The sequence below is a fragment of the Sturnira hondurensis genome, unplaced genomic scaffold (genome assembly GCF_014824575.4).
Source record: "Sturnira hondurensis isolate 20B ecotype Veracruz unplaced genomic scaffold, ASM1482457v3 Scaffold0019970, whole genome shotgun sequence".
In the NCBI taxonomy this organism is placed as follows: domain Eukaryota; kingdom Metazoa; phylum Chordata; class Mammalia; order Chiroptera; family Phyllostomidae; genus Sturnira; species Sturnira hondurensis.
This window is the reverse complement of record NW_028092601.1, coordinates 399,106-407,024: the sequence shown is the minus strand read 5'-3', so window position 1 is coordinate 407,024 and position 7,919 is coordinate 399,106.

The window sequence follows — 7,919 nt, the reverse complement described above, 5'->3', positions numbered from 1 at the left end:
CATGATAGGACACAAAACAAGCCTCAACAAATTCAAGAAAATTGAAATCATTCCAAGAATTTTCTCCAACCACAAGGATCTGAAACTGTAAACCAACCGCAAGGAAAAAAACCCAAAATACCTAAAATCATGGAGATTGAATAGCATGCTATTAAACAATGAATGGGTCAAGAATGAAATTAGGGAAGAGAACAAAAAGCTTCTGGAAACAAGTGAAAATAAACTCACGACAACCCAAAACATGGGACACAGTGAAGGCAGTCCTGAGAGGGAAGTTCATAGCAATACAAGCCTACCTAGGAAAAGATAGAAACATTTCAAGCAAAAAACCTAACGCTATGCCTACAAGAACTCGAGGAACAACAACAAAGACAGCCCAGAGCAAGCAGAAGGAAGGAAATAACCAAGATCAGAGCAGAATTAAATGATATAGAGACTAGAAGCACACTTCTATAATCAATAAATCCAGGAGCTGTTTTTGAAAAGATAAACAAAATAGATAAGCCTTTAAGCTGGCTTATCAAGAAAAGTAGAGAGAAGCCCCAAATAAACACAATCAGAAATGAAAGAGGAGAGATTACAACTGACACCACAGAAATACAAAGATTGTAAGAAATTACTATGAAGAAGTGTATGCCAAGAAATTTGAAAACCAAGGTCACATGGACAAATTACTAAAATATATATAATCTTGAGTTTATACATATAAACTCAATGAAGAAGAAACAGAAAGCCTGATCAGGTCAATATCAACAGATGAAACTGAAGCAGTAATAAAAAATCTCCCATCACACAAAAGCCCTGGACTAGAAGGTTTCAAAGGAGAATTCTACAAAGAATTTAAGGAAGACCTAACCCCTATTCTTCACAGACTAATCCAAAAAATCCAAAATGATGGACAAATTCCAAACTCTTTTTATAAAGCCAGCATCATCCTAATTCCAAAACCAGATAAAGACACAACATAAAAAGAAAACTTCAGGCCAATATCACTGATAAACATAGATGCTAAAATCCTCAACAAACTATTGGCAAACTGCATCCAACAATACCTAAAAGAGATCATATACTACAGCCCAGTTGGATTCATCCAAGGGATGGAAGGATGATTCAACATTTGCAAATCAGTAAATGTAATACATCACACAAACAAAAGCAAAGACAAAAATCACATGATCATATCAATAGATGTGGGAAAAGCATTTGATAAGGCACAGCACCCATTTGTGATAAAAACACTCAGCAAAGTGGGAATAGAGGGAGCATCCTTCAATATAATAAAGACCATATATGAGAGACCTATAGCCAACATTATACTCAATGGGAAAAAACTGAAATCTTTTACACTAAAATGAGGAACTAGAGAAGGTTGTCCACTTTCACCACTTCTATTCAAGATAGTATTGGAAGTCCTGTCCACAGCAATCAGATAAGAATAGGAAATAAATGCATCCTAACCAGAGAGGAGGAAACAAACTGTCACTGTTTGTGGATGACTTGATAGTGTACATGGAAAATCCTATAGACTCTATCCAAAAACTCCTCAACCTAATAAGTAAATATGGCAATACAGTGGGGTAAAAAGTCAATATCCAGAAATCAAAGGCATTTTCATAAACCATCAATGAAACAACAGAAGCAGAAGTAAAGAAAAAATCCCATTTGATATAGCAAAAAGAAAAATGAAATACCTAAGAGCAAACCTAAACAAGGAGGTAAAATCTTGTATGCAGAAAACTGCACAACACTGAAGAAAGAAATCAAGGAAGACACAAACAAATGGAAACATACCATGTCCATGGATTGGAATAAAATGTCCATACTACCCAAAGCAATTTACAGATTCAATGCAATACCTATTAAAGTACCAATATCATGTTTCATAGACATAGAACAAACACTTAAAAAATTATATGGAACCATAAATGACCCTGAATAGCATCTACAATTTTGAGAAAGAAGAGCAAAGTAGGAGGGATCACAACACCTGATACCAAACTATTACAAGGCCACTGTAATCAAAACAGCCTGGTACTGGCATAAAAACAGACACATAGGCCAATGAAACAGAACAGAGAACCCAGAAATAAACTCAAGTCTCTATGGTTAATTAATATTCAACAAAGGGGGCAGCAACATAAAATGGACTAATAATAGCCTCTTCAAAAAATGGTGTTGGGAGAACTGGACAGCTATGTGCAAAAAAATGAAATTTGAGCACCAAATTACACCATACACCAAAATAAATTCAAGGTGGATAAAAGAATTAAATATAAGCCATGACACCATTAAAATCCTAGAGGAGAACATTGGCAGGAAAATCTAAGATATTTCATGCAGCAACTTTTTTACTGATATGTCCCCTAGAGCAAGGGACATAAAGGAGAAAATAAACAAATGGGATCTCATCAAAATTAAAAGCTTCTGCGCAGCTAAAGAAAACAGTATTAAAATAAAAGGACAACCAACTGTATGGGAAAACCTATTTGCTAGTGATACCTCAGACAAAGGTTTAATCTCCAAAATATACAAAGAGCTTACACGACTCCGCTCAAAGAAGACGGGCAATCCAATTAAAAAATGGGCAAAGGAGTTGAACAGACACTTCTCCAAGGAGGACATACAGAGGGTCCAAAGACACATAAAAAGATGCTCGATATCACTAGCTATCAGAGAGATGCAAATTAAAACCACAATGAGATACCACTTTACGCCAGTGAGAATGGTTATCATAAACAAAGAAACAAACAACTAGTGTTGGAGAGATTGTAGGGAAAAGGGGACTGTAGTTCACTGTTGGTAGGATTGCAGACTGGTACAACCATTATGGAAAACAGTATGGAATTTTCTAAGGAAACTAAAAATGAACGTACCTTTTGACCCAGCAATTCCACTGTTAGGAGTATATCCTGAAAACCCTGAAACACCAATCCAAAAGAACCTATGCACCCCAATGTTCATAGCAGCACAATTTACAATAGCCAAGAGTTGGAAGCAACCTAGGTGCCCATCGGTAAATGACTGGATCAATAAACTATGGTACATTTACACAATGGAATTCTATGCCGCAGAAAGGAACAAGGAGCTCCTACCTTTTGCAACATCATGGATGGAACTGGAAAGCATTATGCTGAGCGAAATAAGCCAGGTGGTGAAAGACAAATACCATGTGATCTCACCGTTAACAGGAATCTAAACAAGAAAACAAACAAGCAAGCAAAATATGACCAAAGACACTGAAATAGAGAACAGGCTGACAGTGACCAGAGGAGAAAGCAGAGGGAATTTCAAGGGAAAAGGGGAAGGATTTACAGAAACTAGTATAAAGGCACATGGACAACATCTAAGGGGGGTGGAAATGGGTTGGAGGTGGGGAGCACTGATGGGGGAGGCCTTGGATGGGGGTAAAAGAAAGAAAAGTGTACTTGAACAACAATTTAATAAATAAATTTTAAAAAAGTATCCATTGATTACCTATTTTATCCCAGCCACTGTATTAGGCACTGTAAGTGTTACAGTCAAATGACAAGTATGGTCTCCTATGAAGCTCACAGACTTGATGTAAGAGACACTAAAGAGATAGCTAAATTATAGTACAGTCGTGTTAGTGTTGTGGTAGATGAATCATGGGGCTCTCTAGAAGCATCCAAGATGGGCACCAAGCTTAGGTTTGGGTAACAAGGGAAGACTACCCTGAGGTGGTGATATACAAACTGAGATCTGACCTCCAAGTTTCCCTTAGTGGCAACAAAGTTGTTGCCAGCTGAAAATTTTTAATAATCAGGGATTGAATCCATAATGTTAGGTTTTCTTCACTCAGTTTTCCTGATAGTTATTGAGTCTAGAGAAGTCCTGTTTGTATATTTATTCACAAATATTTCTACTGTTTTTCAATTACAGTTGTCTCCATTTTTCTCACATTACTCTTTCCTGCCATATTCATACCCCACCTTCCCCATTCAGTCCTGTATATTTAAAAGAGAATTGAGAGGCTGTGAGTGGCCTCACAGCCAGTTCTATCTTGACCCTACCTTTCATTAGGGGATGTTAGGGAAATTTCTTGTGAAAGGATCCTAAAGCCATAGATATAGTCTCATGACACAAAATCAGACTGGGCAGTGAATCAAGACGTGTGCCATGTCCTTGTCCTGAGGGAAGCACCATCTATAATGGGCAATAGAACCTCAGCTTACTCACAGCGATTAAAGATTCCTTTGGTGTTTGCTTGGTAAAAATCACATCAGCAAATTACATTCTGTCTAGCCTGCATATTGTGGCTTGAATGAAAAACTATGTTTTCTTTGTCTGGTTTATGATATTTAAAATTCCTACCATCAGCCATAAGAGGCCTTAGTGTAGTGGCATAAGGATTTGAATCTTAGATCAGGCTCCTACTATCAGATCTTGGACAAGTCACTGATTTTCCCTGATGTTTGATCTCCTTGTCATTAATTGTGAATAATAATACACTTTATGTCACAGTACTGTTGTAGAAATAAAAATAAATAACTTTGTGCCTAAAACTCATTGGCACTCAATAAATGACAGCTTGATTTCTACTTGCTTTCCTTTGGGTCATTGATGGTCTTGTTACTTTAAAAGCATCAGACATGCAATGCACATTAGCTCATAGTGGTGTTCAATTAATACTTGTTCTTTTCTCACTCACCTTGACTTAATTTATCAGATTTTCTGACAAAGAGAAGAAGATTGCAACATAAGGCAGAAAAGGTACCAGTCTTGCCCACTCTGATCCTTCCCTTCTATTTTAACCCCATTAGATAGTGCCTGGAATATTTTAAGCATTCACTACATATTTTTTGAAACTTTGACTGGATAACTGAATGTATAAGTGAATGAATCAGGGATTGACAAGTAAACTGTGATGAGAATTTCAGCTGGCTGCAGCATGAGGTAGTGACTAGTAATGGCATGACTGTCCTTAAGGAGGGTCTTCAAATAATTGAGAGCTGTAAGTGCAGAGGAAGAAGTACAACATACAAAGATTAATGTCACATGTTTCATTATTTTGTCCTGAGATTGGCTAAACTGATAAGAAGGAGCTTAAAATGATCCATTGTGATTCTCAAGTAGACCCCAACTAATCAAGTTGACTGGCTTGGGGCCATGTTTTAATTTTTTTCTTTCAATATTGTAGAAACAGAGCTAAAAAATGAACTTTTGAAAAATAAGCAGTGGAAACCCCATCACACTGTTGATGGGCATGTGAATTGGTACAATCATCCTGGAAAATAATTGGCATTATTTGGTAAAGATGGAGATGTGCACATACCCTCCAATCCAGAAATTCCATGCCTAGGTGATCATCATATATAAACTTCTGAACATGAATGTCAGGAATCATTCTCATGGGAACATTATTTGTAATAGCAAAAAGGCCAAAACAGCCTGAATGTCTATAATAAAGAAAAGATTATAAACTTGTGGCATATGATATAATGGAGTTTATATATAAGTAAAATGATTCAATTAGAACTATGTACATCAACATGGATGAACCCCCAAAATCACAATGTTGAGTGAATAAAAGGACACAATTTATGGAAAAATACATATAGTGTGATCCCATAAACACAAAATAATATTATTTGTGATTATATATGTATAAAATAGTACAAAACATACCTCATATATGAAAATATCAAACACCAAATTTACAAAAGTGTTTACTTCTGAGGAAGAAGGGAAGGAATAGAAACTGGAAGAGATGCACTGTACATGTGGCTTCATTTATATGTGTGAAATTTTATTTCATAAACTGAGTGGTGGATAGGCAAGGGTTGAAATTATGTTATTCACCTCTTACAGTTCTTATTAAGGAAACATCAGTTTAAAAGTGTATACCTGGGGCATTCTCTGGCAATTGGGGAACAGACATATCTGGGCATCACCTATTTTTGCTGTGGTCCATGCTTTCAAACTGCAAAGTAAATGTGGGAGGTCCTACTGACCCTAGAGTATTTTACAATGTACAGAACCTGGATCTTTTTTGATGAAGTCTAAAATAGAAAAACACCTTCAATCTTGAGCAAGATTATTTGCTTCAGCAAGGACTCTAATTGTTCAACATATTTTAAAATGGATTTTGCGTGGTTCTAAATACATTTATGTTGCATTTAATTTGTAGTCATATAGAAATTGACCTGTTTTTTATTTCTCACTGACAGTGAGTGTGAAAATAAAAAAATTGCAAAATCAAATTTTCATCTAACTGTTTGTTTTCCATCAAGTCCAGCACCTCTTGTTCCAAGATTAATTTCTGAGAAAAAATGAAGCTCAGTTTGAATATCTCAACATTATATCAGCACCCCAGTTCTTCTGAAAATTAGGTGTGTTAAGGGAAAGGCCAGAGTCCCATGCCTGAGGATCCAGGGGCTCATATATCTCTATCTCAAGGCAGCTTTGCCAATGATGAGACAATCTTAATGCACTTGGCTTGGACTGCCAAGTGTATTAAGGAAGGACTCAGTCTCCAAGGACTTGGAGGACTCATTCTCTGGTAGAACAGGATAGAGGTCCCTTTTTTAATTCCATAAGAAGTTCACATAAAGTATTGCAATTATGTCTGAGCTTGGCTTTTGGTCTATTGATCACTTTGGCTGAACACCTAATGTTTGAAAGCACCATTAGTAATTTATTATAATTAGCTCACAAAAGCAGCTTTCCATCACTAAAAATAACTTGCATATGAATGTGGCCTAAATAAATATCTAAATTGCCTCCTAACTAAAATGTACATTATGCATATTATTATGTCATTGGAAACCTTTTCTGCTTAGTTGTTTATACAATAAATTATTAGACAAATTCTTATAGTGCTAAGGTAGAATCTGTTGATTACCTATTGGCAATGAAAGGTGCATATCTGATGGGGTATTTTTTTAGATTTTATTTATTTATCTTTAGAGGGGAAAGGAAGGAGAGAGGGAGAGAAATACCAATGTATGGTTTCCTCTCATATGTCCCTTGCTGGGAACTGGTCTACAACCCAGGCATGTGCCCTGATTGGTAATCAAACTGCGATTCTCTGGTTCGCAGGCCTGCGCTCAATCCACTGAGCTACACCAGCCAGGGCTTTGGTGGGGCCTTTTGCTCTTGAAAGATTTGTATGGCCATCCTAGTTACTCTGGATTGTATTGTACATTCTGAATAGATTGTAAGCTCTATTAGGTAGGGCAGCTGCTGACCAGAAGGCTGGTCTGATATTACACTCATTTTATTTTCGTACATTATAGAATATTGTCAAAAGTCTGACTTGATGAGTCCAATTAACTTGTTAATTAGTTCTTTCATTCTCAGATAAAACTAAATCTACATAGGCTTTGACACTATGGAGCATAGATTTTTGGGAAATGAAAATAATTATTTCCCCTTAGTACTGATAGCTTTGTGTGTGAATGTGTAAATGTATAAGGATGTTCATAATTTTATTTCTGGTGTTACTGGCAGCACAAAATTCATTTTTTGCAAGGGTATCATTGTGTAAGCCAGAAGGTTAATAATATATGATCTTTGAAATAATTTTCTAGAGAGATATAGAGAATAGAAAGAGGACTGGAAATCTTCAGAAAGTTTTCTTAATGAACTCCAACCTTGCAGAAGATAAGTTCTTTGAGGTTATAAATTTTTTTAAAATTTGGCACTGTATCTCCTGTCTCTAGTAGAGTGAATGTAAGAAGATGCTAAATAAATATTTGAAGGAAGGAGAGAAGGAAGGAGGGAGTCGAGGGAGGGAGGGAAGGAAAGCAGACAGTAGATTTAGCTGAATAATTTGGGGTACAATGATTCCAGCATTTTCATTTCCCAAACTGTGGAATGTACCTAATTGCATATAGCTCTTGGGTGAACAATGTTATCATCTTTATATCTTGGGACACAAAACTCACTAAGACTTTAGA